The 18,287-nt window shown below is 43.3% G+C and overlaps 1 protein-coding gene across 3 annotated transcripts in view; it reads left to right on the top strand.

Moving 5' to 3' along the window:
* The first annotated feature begins 1,732 nt into the window (after positions 1–1,732).
* Positions 1,733–18,287, top strand: part of LZTS2 (leucine zipper tumor suppressor 2) — a 98,509-nt gene continuing 81,954 nt past the window's right edge. Inside the window, exon 1 of one of the 3 annotated variants that reach the window (XM_060241787.1) lies at positions 1,733–1,873. The gene's annotated coding sequence lies outside the window, so the exon portion shown is untranslated. Of the gene's footprint in view, positions 1,874–15,589; positions 15,779–18,287 lie in introns of those variants that run through there. The other 2 variants (XM_060241784.1, XM_060241786.1) reach the window with 2 other exon arrangements.

Below are 18,287 nucleotides of genomic sequence, written 5' to 3' on the forward strand. Positions count from 1 at the left end.
GTTTCCAGGCCTGGAAGCTGGCAGTGACTGGTAAGCTAGTGGTAACTTCTTTCCTGCTTTTCGACTCCAGCCCAAACTTCCTCTGAAGCTTCTTTCTAGTACATGCAGTGCCCAGCATGCCCTGGCAACCTTCCTTTCCTTCTTCAGAACATTTTCTTTCCATTTGATACCCATATGGGAATAACTGGCTCCATTGCAATCAGATATATTAAAAACCTTGGCTAGAAGTATTAATAGACTTCTCTCTCACTCTCTCTCTCTCACACACACACTAGAGAGGAATTTACAGAGAAGTTTCCAGAGGACTCCTCAGACTCCTACTGAGTGGGGAAATATTCTTAGGACTGCAATGATAGCCTTATATATTCCTGCTTAAACTATTTAGAGTGGTTGGATGATTTATTCTGAGTTCTGTTGTGGGCTGTGCTCTGTTGGCTGTTATTGAATTCAGTCAGCATCACTCTGTTTACTGAGTCTATGGTGGCTTTGAGCCTCTGCTTTCCCATCAATGAAATGGAACTAGAATCCCCCCCCCCCATTTATAATTAATTCAGTGGAATTGTCTCCTCAATATTGGAAAGCAGGGCCGGATCTAGGGAGGGGCGGAGGAGCGCTTGCCCCAGGCGCCACCGGGGTGTGTGTGTATGCCAAATTGGGTATGAAGTCCTTTCTATTCTATGGGCTCCTAAGGTAGAATAGCCCACAAGGGGGCATCATTTCTTAATTTGACCCCCCTCAAAAACATGTAGATTTGGTCCTGTTGGAAAGAAACACTAAGCCAAGGTTCTTGTGAATGGAGAACATATTTGGGAGTAGCTTTATTGCTACTTTTCCTTTGGAAGAACTTTGCTCTTCTCAGTATAGAACTGGTGGTAAGGTTTAACGAAACTTTCAAGCAACATTCTTGTTTTTGTGGTATTTCTTCCCCCTGGATTTTCAGAAGCGTTCCTCTTCTTTCCTTTTTCAGTTTCCGAAGCTAGTGAGAAAGACATTACATAAGAGGGTACTTTTTATGGGACCAGCATTCGTTGACAAATATTTGCAAGATTGTCAAGTGTCACAGCGCTGTTCTTCAGAGCTTGTGATTTGGGTTATGCAGCAGCCAGTGGCAGATTCCAAGCTGACAGCAGCTGCTCAGGGGGCAGTTCATTGAGTGCTATGAATGGAGTCTTTGCTTTGTGCTTTGATCATGAAAGGGTCTGTAACATGATGCTTGAGATTCTAAGGCTGGAGATGGTGGGGGGGGGGGGGGGAGAGAGAGAGAGAAAGAATAGCTGGGGTTTGTAAACCGTGTGTGATTTGCTTATTGTGCCAGCTGGAAAGTGAAAAATCTCCTGGGCCTTCCTTGGCACAAATCCACGAGTTTTTGTGTGCACTTCTGTGCCAGGCAGAAGAAAGAAGTGAGGCTGTCTTGCAAATTGCTGTCGTCTAGGCCTTGTCCTAACTTTGGGAGTTTATGTGTGTTGATTTACCATTGCTCTGGATTATGTCAGCACTTGTGAGGACTATGAGGAATAAATTGCATGAGAACAGGGAAACGTGACATGCACCGCACATGTGGGAACATGCACACACGAACCCAGTTGTTAGCAGGAAAGAAATGTGAAGCGACGGGTGTTCCTCCCCTTCTATTCTCTGATTAGCTGGGAAGAATGTTTGGCTATGACGTTGGCCACTTCTGGCGGGGGCGGGGGGGGGCTGGACTTGTGGTGAGGAGAACAGGCAGCAGGAGTCAACTTGAAATTGCAAGTGGTATACTCTTGTGTGATGTGTGAGCCAGCAGCCTCTGACTTTTTCATGCATGGACAAGCTTATCCAGTAGTTTGTCTTTTGTTTCGGAAGTCTGCTCGTTGTTGACAGCATATATTTTTGGGTAAGTCTTTTTCTGTCTGTCTGTTTGCTGAAGTATGGGATAAAGAAGGGGGTGTGGGTTGTGTAGCTCAGCTTTCTTTGGCACAGTTTGAAACATATTGTTGCCTAGAGGGAAGAGTGTCCCTGCCCTGTTCTTAGCTTGATAAATTTTCAGGAGAAAAGGCAATCTCATTCAGCTGCTGTTAAATTAATTGCTTGTAACTTGGATGCTAGTTGAACTGTTTGGGTGGGGAACGTCACTGTGGAACAGTACAATATTGCAATAATGAAGTGGGAGGACTCCATCAAGAAATTGCTGGAACTGAATGGAAAACAGTAAGAATTGTCTCTTTGGGTCTGAATTTACACATGGAGGGGAAAGCTAAAGAGTCTTGCTAATTTCTGTTTTTGACTGACAATATTTTCAGCACATACTCTATGCTGTTCCTTATATTATTGTTGTTTTGCCTTCAACTGCATGGAACTGTGCAGAATGTAGAAATTCAGATTCCTGTCCCAAGGAGCTTACAATCTAAAATCTAGATAAAGAATTCAGCACAGCATGCCGGGCAGGTTATAGTTATAGGAATTTGTTCTGTAGCCCAACTGAGACCTGGGCTTTTTATGTGAGGTACATGTCAAAAGTTGTTCACATGCCCAAAATATACATTATCACAATGGTTGTGCTATATCAGGAGGAAGTTAATGAGAGGCAAACTGATCCTAGCCAGTGTTCAAGACTTCAGGCAGGTAGGTAGATAAGGGAGCCCTCCCAGACACATGAGCACAGTTTACAGTGTTATTGTAATTGGGGCTGGCAAAACAGGAAGTGTTGTACATTGAACTGATCTACCAGGTGTGGTGCTTTTGACTGGATCAATTTCAGAGAGCTTTCTCATACAATGCAAGCCAGGTTGATTTACACTGGAGTCTTAAGCAGAGTTACAGTGGACTTCAATGGACTTAGAAGGATATAATTCTGCTCAGGACTGCTCTACAAGGCTTTTCATTCTGGTAGATCACTTTATGATTTTACTTAAAACATAGCAAATGTGGTTGGTAGAAAAGCATAGGTCTTCAAAGAAATGCATTGAGGCTGGATAGCTCCCCTTTCCCTTTTCTCCTTCCTTTGTACTGCTTATATTTATATTTTTCTGAGGAGGTGATGCTTGGAGTGGGAGAGCTGAGGGATGATCAGTGTTCAGGATATTTTGTGGAGAATTTATATAAAACAGTTTTATTTCAGAGAGCATTTGGTGGAAGATAAATAGTTTTGGCAGATCTGGCTGGGTTTTTTTCATTCTCTTTTAAAATTAAACTTTGTATGTGTTTTGTCTTGCATGTTGCTTCTATCTTGTTGATGAACTGTTATACTGCTTGCATGTGTTTGCAACTTGTTGTTGCTTTGTTAGCCACCTTGTGTCTAAAGCAGTAAGGCAAGATATAAACATTTTAAATAAACCAACAAAAATGTTTTACAGTGCTAAACAGGGTTACATTCTTCTAAATGCATTGAAGTCAGTGGGATTTGGAGGACATAACCCTGTTTAGGGCAGCACTGTTTGTCTATCTGGTTAACATGGCAATATTTTTGTGAAGCTGGTATCCTTCTGGTAAAGAGTAGGAAATAATATGGAGAACTGCATGAAAAAACGCTATGAAAAGGTATTTTGTGGAGGCCACAGAGTCCAAAGGACCCAGCAGACCAGATATCCTTCCCATCAAAGACTCACAGTTCCTCTTCAAGGTAGAGGGAGGAATGATGATATTATACTACCTCTCTGCATATCACACCTAATCCAATCACACCTTCTATTGTCATTTGCCTGCTAGTGTCATCTGACATCTGAAATCACTCCACTTTCCAATATACAGGGCAGATGGACCCACCTTCTAGTTGTATCTGAAGAAGTGAGCAGTGACTCATGAAAGCTCATACTCTACCACAAATTTTGTTATCCTTTAAGGCTCTACTGGACTCTTGCTCTTTTCTACTGCTACAGACAGACAAACATGTCTACCCCTCTTGATCTAAATGCAGAGGGATGAAAGTTGATCTACATCCACCTCACTTATAGATAGATACTAACAGCCATGTTGCGGTCTTTTCAGTTTGTTCTTGTTTGGTGTAGTAATAGTTCTACATTAATGAGTATTATGCTGTGTTCTGTTCACATGTCACGAGTTCAACAGCTCTGATAACTTCTCAGATGGGAGGCTGACAAAGAGGCTCCAGTGCCACAGGAAGTGACCATTGCTCAGGTTTTTCTAATTGTTCACATTCATCAGGAGGCATCAGGTTTAGGCCCTTTCACACATCCACCCAGCTACTTGGGAACTGTTTCTCTGTAGTGCTATTCCACATGGTTGTTGTGCATGTATGAATACCACACCTAAGTGAGCATGGCCAGTCACTGACTGCAATCACACACACACACTTTCAATCCACTTTCCAACTGGATTTTGCCAGTTCACACAGTATATTCCAGTTAGAAAGTGCATTGAAGGTGGATTGAAAGTGCATTATTACATGTGTGTGATTGCAGCCACTGTGTGTTGCCTGTCTCATTGGCACCTTCCATTGGGGTTGTGGAGAGACCTTCATGATTGGCTAGATGGGACTGCCTCAACTGATGTCATCAAGTGGCTGAAAGATTGCTATCCCCACCCCCCTTACATCCTCTTTTCTGAAAACCTTTTATGTGAAACCATACTTCTGGGCACTGATGTGGCTACTCAGTAGTAACAGAAAGGTACATGCTCAAAAGTATGTTTATTGTTATACATACATGCAAAATCTGAGTGCTGATATGGAAACAAAGATTATGGCTTTTTTATTAACCCTGTGGGTATCATAGTCAAAGGGATGCTAAAAGTGTTTTGCTTGTGTTTTATCTGTCTGTTTCTAAAATGCAGAGTTAACAGAGTTAAGTGAATGAGACCCCCTTCTTGTTTATTGAATCCCAGCTTTATGTAATTGACCATCAGCTACTGACTAGCCGCTTTGCCGATGTGGGGATTCAGGGATCTGCCTTACAGTGGCTGACCTCCTTTCTCCAAGATCGGGGACAAAGGGTGGTGATAGGGGAGGAAGCATCCCAGAGGCACTCTCTTAGTTGTGGGGTGCCGCAGGGAGCGGTCCTATCCCCAATGCTATTTAATATCTATATGTGCCCCCTTGCCCAGATTGTCAGGAGGTATGGACTGGGTTGCCATCAATATGCGGATGACACCCAGCTCTATCTATTGATGGGTGGCCAGTCTGACTGTACCCTGGAAAATCTAGACCTAGCGCTACAAGCCGTGGCTTCTTGGCTCAGACTGAGTCGGCTGAAATTGAATCCGACGAAGACGGAGGTTCTCTACCTGGGTCGAGGCTGTCCGGGGGGAGAGATCCAGCTGCCGGCCCTTGACGGGGTACCACTGATACCGGTCCCTAAGGCCAAGAGCTTAGGCGTGCTTCTTGAGTCCTCCCTTATAATGGAGGCCCAGGTGGCAGCCACAGTTAGATCTGCCTTTTTTCATCTTCGACAGGCGCGGCAGCTGGCCCCTTACCTGGAGCGCAACGACTTGGCGACGGTAATCCATGCTACGGTCACCTCAAGAATAGATCACTGTAATGTTCTCTACATGGGGCTACCTTTGACGCTAACCCGGAGATTACAACTAGTGCAGAAAGCTGCGGCAAGACTGTTAATGGGGCTGCCGCGACGGGAGCACATTCAGCCAGTGCTGAGGGAGCTGCACTGGTTGCCTGTTGTGTTCCGAGTTCACTTCAAGGTGTTGGTATTAACCTTCAAAGCCCTTTATGGTCAGGGACCTGCCTATCTACGGGACCGCCTTTCCCCATATATCCCCCAGAGAGCACTGCGATCAGGGACTAAAAATCTGCTGTCTGCCCCTGGCCCAAAAGAAGCCAGGCTGTGTGTGAGACAAGATCCAGGGCTTTTTCGGTGGCAGCACCAGAACTTTGGAACACCCTTCCAGAAGCCATAAGGGCCCTGCGGGATTTGTCGGCGTTCCGCAGGGCCTGTAAGACCGAATTGTTCAAACAGGCTTTTGCGGTTTGAAAAAGGGCTGCCACCGGACTTCTTACAGAATGCTGGCAATCACAGTCGAGAATTCGATACTGCCTATACTGTACTGAAATAGCGCCATAGAAGGGTTTTAAAGTTGATATATGTAAATTATGGTTTTATATGTTTTATTGGATTGATTGTATTTTATGATGTTGTAAGCCGCCCTGAGTCTGCTTGCGGAGAGGGCGGGATAGAAATTGAAAGTAATAAATAATAAATAAGATAAATAATTCTGAATGAAGCCTGTAAGGATTCTTGGCGTCAATGGGACTGTAATGGCCTGTAAATGTACTGTTTTGCTGGAGAATCACAAGCCAGGACTGAAGATGGCTTGAAGACTAAACAGGATATACTGGGTCATGTATCATCTTAGAAAATGAGAGCTGTGATTCCACTGTGTTATGCAGTCAAATCCTAGGCTTATTTACTAGGACACCACAAGTCTTATGGGTTTCAGTGTGTAGGTTTTCAGTCCCACTGAATGTAGCAGGGTATATTTATGAGTAAACATGCGCAGAAAGTGTATCTACACCAGTAAATAATTTCACTGATCTTTGAGTACATGCTTCATCCTCCTGGAATGTAATATTTTCTTAAGAAATGCTAAGTTTCTAAGAAATACCTGCTTCTCTTTGCTGGAATAAAAATAAACACACAGGGATAGACATATGCTGAGATAGAGGTATGAAATAACTGAACTCTGGGATTTTAAGTAACTATCTGGGTGTTTGTTTGTTTTTTACAAGATCTCTAGATGAACAAATACACGACTGAAATGATAATTGTGAGAAGCGTTGTTAATCAGGTATATTCACATAAAACAGCTCAGAAGCAGCATGTTAAAGAGTGATGGATTGTGGAATTTAATATGAGATGTACTTGCTCCTTGCACAATTTTCAGTAGCTGATCCTGCAAAAATGATTGCTTTGGAGGTGCTGTTTTAAATAGAGGGAGTGTAGGGCAGGTACTAGAAAGGATTATTGAAGAAACAGGTCTGAATAGCAGTGCTTCCAGGTGCATTTGTGTGTGTGAAGGGATGTTACTGAAATAGGAGAAATTTTAAATTTGCTTAAGAAGACAGCTGGTTCCTAGCCTGAGGAGGTCAGGAAGGCTCTCATGCGTCTGTCATTTCACAAACTATGTAAAACAGAATTCTTCAGGAGGGCTTTTCTGTGAAGGTGATAGGGCTACACTATACTATAACTAAATGGTTCAGAAAGGTATTTATAAATGGAAAAGGACTGTAGACTGTGATAGGAAGTAGTATTTGTTTGCTGAATGTATTGTGCTGTTGTCACTGCATTTTGTTCTGCTGATGTAAAGCCATTGTTATGCATTGTATCTACAGGCTGTATCATGTCCAGTAGACTGTGCTTGTTTCAGATTTCTGTAATCCTAGTCCTGCTACATTGCTTATAAGACGTCTCATTCTATTGATCACATATGCAATTTTTCATAAACATAAACAGGAAGGAGGTCAGTCAAGGAGTACCAAACCTAACAAAAAAAAAGGTCTTCACCTTTTGGTGGAAGATAATGATAGGTGGCACACTAATCTCCTGGGGGGGGGGGCAGAATTCCACTTTTGGTGCCATGACCAGTGTTTCCTCTAAACTGAGTTAGCATGCGCCAGCTCACACTTTTTTAGCTAAGACATATTTGTCTCAGCTCAGGGAAAATGGCCCCAGAGCAAACTAATTTATTCAGCAGCTCACAACTTTAATGCCAGTAACTCACAAAGTAGAATTTTTGCTCACCAGACTCCACAGCCTAGAGGGAGCATTGGCCATGACCCTTTTTTGGGTTGCTACTGTCTTGCCTCAGATGGCAGGAACACCTGAAGCAGGGTCCCCCAAAATGACCATAGAAGCTGGGGAAATTTCATTTGGGAGTTTGCAGTCCTTAAGGCCCTTATGGTCCCCAGCCATATAGGGCTTGAAAGGTTGAATTAGGCATTTTGAACTGAGCCCAGAAGAAGCAAGCTGGGAGGTATCCATAGGGTATCATGGAGAATTGATCCACGGGTACCTGGGGCTCTGGGAGGGGGATGTTTTTTGAGGTAGAAGCACCAAATTTTCAGCAGGGCATCCAGTGCATCTCCTCAAAACACTCTCCAAGTTTAAAAAAGATTGGACCAGGGGGGGTCCAATTCTGTGAGCCCCCAAGGAAAGAAATCATTTAAAAGGTGTGCAGTCTCTTAATTTTGATGGCCAGAACTCATAAGAGAAGCCATGTTGGATCAGGCCAATGGCTCATCCAGACCAACACTCTGTATCACACAGTGGCCAAAATACACACACACACACACAGAGTGGCTAATAGCCACTGATGGACCTCTGCTCCATTTTCTTATCCAATCCCTTCTTGAAGCTGGCTATGCTTGTAGCTGCCACCACCTCCTGTGGCAGTGAATTCCATATGTTAATTACCCTTTGGGTGAAGAAGTACTTCCTTTTATCCATTCTAACCTGATTGCTCAGCAATTTCATTGAATGCCCACGAGTTCTTGTATTGTGAGAAAGGGAGAAAAGAACTTCTTTCTCTGCTTTCTCCATCCCATGCATAATCTTGTAAACCTCTATCATGTCACCCCGCAGTCGATGTTTCTCCAAGCTAAAGAGCCCCAAGCGTTTTACCCTTTCTTCATAGGGAAAGTGTTCCAAACCTTTAATCATTCTAGTTGCCCTTTTCTGCACTTTTTCCAATGCTATAATATCCTTTTTGAGGTGCGGTGACCAGAATTGCACACAGTATTCCAAATGAGACCGCACCATCGATTTATACAAGGGCATTATGATACTGGCTGATTTGTTTTCAATTCCCTTCCTAATAATACCCAGCATGGCGTTGGCCTTTTTTATTGCAATTGCACACTGTCTTGACATTTTCAGTGAGTTATCTACCACGACCCTTCTTGGTCAGTCTCTGCCAGTTCACACCCCATCAACTTGTATTTGTAGCTGGGATTCTTGGCCCCAATGTGCATTACTTTGCACTTGGCCACACTGAACCTCATCTGCCACGTTGACGCCCACTCACCCAGCCTCAACAGATCCCTTTGGAGTTCCTCACAATCCTCTCTAGTTCTTACCACCCTGAACAATGTAGTGTCATCTGCAAACTTGGCCACTTCACTGCTTACTCCCAACTCCAGATCATTAATAAACAAGTTAAAGAGCATGGGACCCAGTACTGAGCCCTGCGGCACCCCATTGCTTACCGTCTTCCACTGCAAAGACTGCCCATTTATACTCACTCTCTGCTTCCTATTAATTAGCCAATTTTTGATCCACAAGAGGACCTGTCCTTTTACTCCATGACTCTTGAGCTTACTAAGGAGCCTTTGATGAGGAACTTTATCAAAAGCTTTCTGGAAATCAAGGTAAACAAAACAACATCTATTGGGTCCCCTTTGTCCACATGCTTGTTCACCCCCTCAAAACACTCCCTTTGGAGTTCAGTTATGCTTGTCACAACTTTGCTCCTGGCTGTACCTCCAAAGTCTCCTGGCTCTACCCCCAAAGTCCCCAGATATTTCTTGAATTGGGCCTGGCAACCCTAGACCAGAAGCACCTTAAAGAACAACAAAAACTTCCAGGGCACAAGCTTTTTTTGAGTCAAAGCTCACTTCATGGGATAACAGTATCTGATGAAGTGAGGTTTGACAGTCAAAGTTTGACAGAAAGTTTGACTTATGAAAACTTATATCCTCAAAATTTTGTAGGTCTTTTAGGTGCTATGGGACTCAAATTTTGTTCTGCTACTTCAGATTAACATGGCTATCCACCTGAAACATTGCAGTAATCTAATCTAGATGTCATCAGAACATCCACCACAAGATCTCCCCCCCCCCCCCAGAAATATCATAACTGACTCGCCAGCTGCTGCTGCTGATAGGCACTCCTAGCTGACATGACCACCTCCTTATCCAAGAGAATGACCAGGTCTAATACAGCCTCCTGTTGTGAATCTGCTCTTTTAGGGGGGGACACAACCACATCCTGAACAGGAGATACCTCCATTCCTGGGTTTGCCCTTCTACCCACCGGTAACACATGTCTTCTTGTGATTAAACTAGAGTTGCCAAGTCCAACTCAAGAAATATCTGGGGACTTTGGGGGTGGAGCCAGGAGACATTGGAGATGGAGCCAGGAGCAAGGGTATGACAAGTATGATTTAACTCCAAAACGAGTTCTGGCAAATTGGCAATCACATTTAAAGGGACCATGCTCCTTTTTAAATGCTTTCCTTCCATAGGAATTAATGGAGGATAGAGGCACCTTCTATGGGGGCCCATAGAATTGGAACCCCTGGTCCAATCTGTTTTGAGGAGAGGCACTGGATGCTATGCTGAAATTGTGGTGTCTCTACCTCAAAAAACTGCCCCTCTGGAGCCCCAGATACCCACCGATCAGTTATCCATTATACCCTATGGGAATCGATCTCCATAAGGTATAATAGAGTGCCCAGCAGACATTTGCCTCTCCTCTCTCACTTTCTGATAACCCTGAAGTGGGGGGAGGGCCTCCAAATTGGGGATTGGCAACCCTCGATTAAACTTCAGTCAATGAGGAATTATGGGAAATAGGATTTTACTTTTCCTTTAAATATAGTTAAAGTTTCTGTTTACTGTACTAGCATCTTTATAATTAATCAAAATCACATCTAAAACAGCCTTTGAGGTGAATAGTCTGAGAACCATTTCAGTTTTTCTTGCTTTATGATTAAATGGTGTCTCCTGTTTACAGCATTCTGCCTACCTCATGTGCACAGACACCTTGAGCAAAAAAAAAGAAGCCTCCTATTAGTACTAATCAGGGCTTTGTTTGTAGAAAAAATTCCAGCAGGAACTCATTTGCATATTAGACCACACTCCCTGACATCACCATTGTTTCACACAGGGCTTTTTTGTAGGAAAAAGTCCAGCAGGGACTCATTTGCATATTTGGCCACACCTCTCTATGCCAAGCCAGCTGAACTGCATTCTTGTGTGTTCTTGTTAAAAAAAATACTAACAAATACTTGGGAATGAAGTGAATGAATTGAGTCTCAATGAACTCACTGGGACTTACTTCCCAGTGTACATGTGTAATAAAATAGAACAAATGGATTCAGAGGCCTTTAACAAAGGAAGGTTTATCAGTGAAGGACACTCTTTATATGCAGTATGCTGGACAACAGACGCATTGTGCTTTGAATTCATTGTTATTCATTGTTACTCACAGCACAATCCTAAGCACGGTTGTGTGTGTTAACTGTTAACAACTCTATTTGAAACCCTATTTTGGCTGCACCTCTGTGGAGAACTCTGGTTTTCTGTGTTTGCTGGAGGTACCATATAACCTTCTCTTCTGATGCAGAGGCCTCTTTGTGTGGGTGGGCCTTGCATGCCGAAAGAGTCTCTGTAAACAGAATAACAAGTGTATCAAGTTAATTGCGGTTTCCTCCCAAATTTAAATAGATTGCAGGCAGATATGGCCACACCTTTTGATGGAGTTAACGTGCACAGATGGTTTCTTCCAGTGATAACTGGCCTAACCGTAACAGTTGAGGTTGATTATGGGAGGAATTAATAAAAAGGAACAAGAACAGTGCAGTGGGAAAACATTCATCAATTGTCCTTGCATGTATCTTGTTTGGTGCACTTTGTCCCCTACATGCCTGGCATGAACTGCAGTCTGGATGGTCTACATGTAGGAGAAAATGGAAATATTTGTATGGTAAATGAAGGCATAATTCTGGCCTTAGGGATAACCCTTGTTCTGCTTCTTGTTAAATGGATGTGAGTTAATCAGTTTATGTTGTTGTTCCTATGGAATTTCCTTGCATTAAGCAGTTTGGTGTTTAGTCACTGCGTCCTGCCATAGGAACAACATATCTGCTGTGTCACTGGAGCCTGCCTCTTAGGTTACTGTGTCTGAGGGAAGTTGTTTGCTGGAACTGATGATTCCCATATGTGTGGTAAAGGGATATGAGGTTCCATTAGTTGAGGGCCTCTTCCTCCCAAATCTTTCTCTGTATGATGCAGGGAACATGAATTTTCTTGCTCTCGTTTGTGGTGCACTGAGGCATGTAGCAGACTTCTGCTGTTAGACTGCCCCAGGAGCTTCTGGGAGGGATGATGAGCCGTTGTGCTCAAGAAAAGTTCATTCCCCTCCCCACCAAGTAGGCAAGCAAGTTTGGCATTGTCCCTTCTTAAGTCTTTGGCTTTACTGTTTGTGTAGGAGGGGAGAATTTTGAGTTGGCACCTGTTCTTTGTGACTTGGTCTGTCTGCCATGGCCTTGGAGCAGGGGATAGCCTCCCACACTTGAGGGTAGCAATTTTCTCTGCTACATTTGAAAATTGCATAGGATGGAAGCCACAGCCAGAAATTATGTATTTTTAATTATTAACTGGTTTTTATAATGTTTAAATGCTTTTATTGTTGAATTTAAAGTTTTTATCTATTATTGTACATGTATAAAAGGTTGTTAGCCACCCTGAGCCGCCTAGGCGGGGAGGGTGGGATACAAATAAAACTTCTTCTTCTTCTTCTTCTTCTTCTTCTTCTTCTTCTTCTTCTTCTTCTTCTTCTTCTTCTTCTTCTTCTTCTTCTTCTTCTTCTTCTTATTATTATTATTATTATTATTATTATTATTATTATTATTATTATTATTTCTCCACCTCACCCTGTATGCCATTGGTGTTGCTCTCAGTTGTCAGACTTTACTGTCAAGTACCTAATACAGAGAGGATTTCAGGATCTCAACATGGGCAATGTTGAATGTAGGTCATAACTCAGTTTAATGTCTATAACAAGGGTGTTCTTTTTTATCTTGGGCAACAACAATACTGGGGGCTGGATGGAGTTTTATCAGGAGCATGTTATCAGACTTTATGAATGACAGAGATAGGAGAAGCAGGGTTTGAGACAAAAGCCACCAGGGAAATCTGTGGGTAACAAATAATTATTGCTATCTGAGTCATGCAGGGCAGAACTGAGGGAAATAGGTGATTTATCAAATGGATGAGCCAAAGCATTATCTAGACAGTGAAAGAAAATGGTATATATTTTGGAGAAAAACTGATGTGCTTATGTCCCACTGAAGTCAGTGGGGTTGAAGAGCAAAGTAAGAAGACTCATTGAAAGCAATGGGTAGGTGACTCTTTCTCTGCATTTAAGTCCTGGCTCTAGTCCTGTTTTTGTTGTTCAGTCGCACACTCTTTGGTCGTTTTCGCACTCACCTTCCGCCAGCGCGACCCCCCTCTTCACCGCGCAGGATCTGCGTGGATTTCGCACTAAACGCTGCGGAGCAGCCAGAAAAGCCGGAAGCTCCCGTCGCAAAAGCCGCGCAAACGCCAAACTGCTTTTTGGCGGTTTCAGTTTGAGCGGCTTTTGTGCCGGGAGCTTCCGGCTTTTCTGGCTGCTCCGCAGCGTTTAGTGCGAAATCCGCGCAGATCCTGCGCGGTGAAGAGGGGGGTCACGCCGGCGGAAGGTGAGTGCGAAAACGACCTTTGTGACCCCATGAACAAAGTCATGCCAGGCCCTCCTGTCTTCCACCATCCTCCGAAGTCTGCTCAAATTAGTGTTTGTTACATCAGTAATGCTGTCCAGCCATCTCATCTTTTGCCGTCCCCTTCTTTTTTTGCTTTCTGTCTTTCCCAGCATCAGGGTATTTTCCAGTGAGTGCTCCCTTCTCATTTGGTGGCCAAAGTATTTGAACTTCAGCTTCAGCATCTGACCATCCAGGGAACAGTCAGGGTTGATTTCCCTTAGGGCTGTCTGATTTGATCTTCTTGCAGTCCAAGGGACTCTCAAGATTCTTCTCCAGCACCATAGCTCAAAAGCATCTATTCTTCTGCACTTGGCCTTCCTTATGGTCTAACTCTCACAGCCATACATTACTACTGGGAATACCATCACTTTGACTATACAGACTTTTGTTGGCAGGTGATGTTTCTACTTTTTATTATACTGCCCAGGTTCGCCATAGCTGTCCTCCCAAGGAGCAAACATCTTTTAATTTCATGGCTACAGTCACCATCTGCAGTGATTTTGGATCCCAGAAATGTGAAGTCTGTCACTACTTCCACGTCTTCCCCTTCTATTGGCCAAGGTGTGATAGGGCCGGATGCCATGATCTTAGTTTTTTTGATGTTGAGTTTCAAGCCTACTTTTGTGCTCTCCTCTTTCACCCTCAACAAGAGGTTCTTTAGGTCCTCCTCACTTTCTGCCATTAGAGTGGTATCATCTGCATATCTGAGGTTGTTGATGTTTTTCCCGGTAATCTTAATTACAGTTTGTGTTTCATCCAGGTCAGGATTCCACATGATGTACTCTGCATATAAATTAAATAAGCAGGGTAACAATATACATCCTTGTCGAACTCCCTTTCCTATTCTAAACCAATCAGTTGCTCCATATCTCATTCTGACAGTTGCTTCTTGACCCTTATATAGGTTTCTCAGGAGACATGTGAGGTGGTCTGGTACTCCCATCTCTTTAAGGATTTGTCATAGTTTGTTGTGATCCACACAATCAAAGGCTTTAGCGTAGTCAATGAAGTCTTGTAGGATCAACTTACTTTGGGCAGTGATCTGTTCTGCTCATGTGTTAAAAATTTTGTGTATATCTTTTATGTGTTTATATCCTTTGATTAACTGGCAAAAGGATGAATTGAAACGGACTGATCCATATCTGATTCTTACTGAAATATCTTCATAATCTTTCAGAATTATTAACTGATGTTTGAAGTTTTATGAAGAGGCTATTTCTAGGCTGCATCAATCCTGTACACGTATAAGGTTTTCTCATATACTACAATAACAACTGGGAATAGCACTGACATCTGGGCCTTTGTGCAACCAAAATGAAGTTTCTGCACAAACATACACAAATAGATCTGATATGCGTGCATCATTTATTTTGGTTGCAGGGTTTGCTACTTCTGATTTTAAAAATTGTGTAGAATTTTTTTGCTGAAGCATTTGAGCACAAACACTACCCTCTGGCCTGGGGTGTAACTGATGCTCTCTGTTCTGCCTTATGCTTTGGGTAATCCTTATGAAGTTAGTTTGTGGGTTTGGCTCATCAGCTTTCTCTAGCAGAGGGAGGTGGTGATATATCCATTCCTCCCAAGAGCAGTGGAAGACTGTGAAGAAATACGATAACTGTGAAGACTTTCTGATCTTCACTTTAGGTAGTTTATGAATCAAGAACTCAGATTTACACACTCTGTTTTGCCAATTATCTTGGTATCATAATTAAGTTAATTTTTATGTCTTGTTCATATCTAAATGCCTCATACTTTTTTTTGGCTTCTGTTCTTTGTGCGCAGTCCCAGAGCCAAATTGCTTACTCCAAGTGCTGGGTTCCACAAGATGGCTTCCTCTGAATTTGTCTCCATTCTGGGGACAAACATCTTTGGTAGAGCACCCTGGATAGTCTTCTCACTAAATAAACTGGTCAGACACAGATGAGTAAGCTGCAAAAAAGCAGTTATTAACACTAAGGTTTCTTTGTGAAAGGAGGGCTTATTATTTCCTGCTTTTTTTTGTTCTTTTTTTGTTCTCTTATGTCAGGCTAGAAATAGCATGTCCTACCTATTATCCTGTGGCATTTGTAGCCAAAAAGAATCCTGCAATGTAGGTTCACACCCTTCATTGGTTTGTTGCAACTCTATGGAAAATGCTACCACTTTCCCCTTTAAGTGAAGTTTGTTTTCCTCCAAGTCTGGCAGCTATTTTAGTACATGCCCAAATGTGCACGTGGTCTGTGCAAAACTCCAGACGCAGCCAGACACAGCCTCGCTCTCTTGTCTGCTGGGCAGGAACAGGCTCAGCTGCTTTGCTGCTCTCTCTAATCAGGTAAGGGTTCATCAGAAAGACAGTTTTGCTCTTTCCTGCAGCCTGTTTGTGTCCTGTTCCTTTAAACAGTCTTCTTTGGGGAAAGGACAGAAAGTCTCTGCCTTAGTACAGAGAATTAGATCTCATGAAAACTGAGAAGCTCCTCAGCTTAACCAAAGGCTAGACTTGGCAGGATATACTTCCGTAGGGGAAATTTTGCGATGGGCACCACGCCTCCTATTTAACAGTGAACAGAATAAAGTTTTGCTGCCTCTTCAATTGCTGTGAGTATTCATACCTCAGTAGTTTCCTTGTTAGATGTACAGCAGTTAGAGGGTGGAAAAAATTGGTATGCATAGCTTATTCAGGGGTGGAGATATATCTTACATTTTGGCAGGGGGTTGTCTGCCAGCTTGACTAGCTCCTGGTTCACATTTGGCCACTGCTGTGTGTGATGCCAGTGGGCCAATTCTAGTAAGCTAGCTATTGTGTCTCTGCCAGATCAGTCTTGCTGTCAGGACTGGAGGAATGCAGGAGCACCAAATCCAGGGAGCCACCTCCAGTCTTCCAAATGACTGTTGCTGCTAAACAAAAAAGTTACCAAATTAAGTTTCTTAACATTTTATATCAAATGGCTTTTCTTCAGTCTAGTGCACTGTTTACACAGCGTGTTTTGATAGGAACAACCTTTCATTCACATTTAAAATGGATTTCCAGTTGAATAGAACCAGGATGGTGTCATCTGGCTATACTGTAACTGTAACCTGGCTTAGGTGTCGACATGCTGGGTGAATTTGAACTCTGTTTTTCCTTACTAATGGCATACCAGGATGTTTGTGGAAACTGGAGCAAAAACGTCTCCAGGATGAGCCTTTGTAATAGTAGAATAAAAAGGTAAAGGTAGTCCCCCGTGCAAGCACCTGTTGTTTCCGACTCTGGGGGACATCGCATCACGATGTTTTCACGGCAGACTTTTTTTAATGGAGTGGTTTGCCATTGCCTTCCCCAGTCATCTACACTTTCCCCCCAGCAAGCTGGGTGCTCATTTTACTGACCTTGAAAGGATGGAAGGCTGAGTCAACCTTGAGCCGGTTACTTGAACTGGGCTTCCACTGGGATTGAATTCAGGTCATGAGCAGATAGCTCAGACACCAGTACTTCAGCTTTACCACTCTGCGCCATGGGGCTCCTAATGGTAGAATGGCCAGAGGCAAATTTCCCACAAACCATTATCAAATATTTCAGGTGTCTGGAGTGCCCATGGTTGGGTATGGGCACTTAGGATCCAGATGTTTTTGTTACACATTTTGATGGACTACTGAATGTTGTTTTCTAATGGAATTGCTGTAGGGGGAAGTCCCAGGATATGACTGGAGGGTACATGACACAATCCTGCTTAAATTAGCTCATTTGTGCCTAATCAGTACCTGGATGGGAAGCCTCCTGGGATGCCTGTGTACTCCATGTACCAACTTACATGGAAAGGCAGGATATAAACATAGTGAATAAACCAAGCTGGTCTTGTCAGTTTCTGAAGGAGCATACATGCTGGGATCATCATTCCCAGCCAAATTTGCTAGCAGAAGTAACCTTTGCTGCACAAAAGTGAAAAGAAATATCCCCTTCAGGAAATGGCTCATGATTGCTGAACTGGGTGGATTTGGGCTGTGGTTCACTGATAGAGCCAGTTTGATGTAGTGGTTAGGAGTGGGGATTCTAATCTGGGAGAACTGGGTTTGGTTCCCCACTCCTCCACATACACCTGTTAAGTGACCTGGGGTCAGTCACAGTTATTGAAAATGCTGCCCTCTCAAGAGCAGTTCTTGAAAGAGCTCTCTCAGCCTCAGCAACTCCACAGGGTGTCTATTGTGGAGAGAGGAAGGGAAAGGAAACTGTAAGCTGCTCTGAGACTCTGAGTGAAGGGTGGGGTATAAATCCAATCTCTTCTTTTCATTTGAACTGCATGCAAAAGGTCCCAGAGTCAAGATTCCCAGCATCTCCAGATTACGGAGGGAAAAAAAGGATCAGTTAGTAGCTGATGTGGAAAACCTGAGAAACTGGAGAGATGCTGCCAGTCATAGAAGTAAGGTTGCCAAGTCCAACTCAAGAAATATCTGGGGGTGGAGCCAGGAACAAGGATGTGACAAGCACGATTGAACTCCGAATGGAGTTCTGGCCATCACATTTAGAGGGACCGCACTGCACATCTTTTAAATGCCTTCTCTTCATTTGGAAATAATGCAGGCTAGGGGTACTTTCTTTTGGGGCTCATAGAATTGGACCCTCTGGTCCAATCTTTTTGAAACTTGGGAGGTGTTTTGAGGAGAGGCACTGGATGCTATGCTGAAAATTTGGTACCTCTACCCAGATACTCAAAGATAAATTCTGCATTATACCTTATAGGAATTGGTCTCCATAGGGTACAATGGAGTGCCCAGCAGACATTTCTCTTCCCCCTCCCACTTTCTGATACTCCTGAAGAGGGGGGAGGGCCTCCAAACTGGGGGATCCCTGCCCCCAACCCTACAGA

Source organism: Heteronotia binoei, chromosome 6, assembly GCF_032191835.1.
Source record: "Heteronotia binoei isolate CCM8104 ecotype False Entrance Well chromosome 6, APGP_CSIRO_Hbin_v1, whole genome shotgun sequence".
NCBI lineage: Eukaryota > Metazoa > Chordata > Lepidosauria > Squamata > Gekkonidae > Heteronotia > Heteronotia binoei.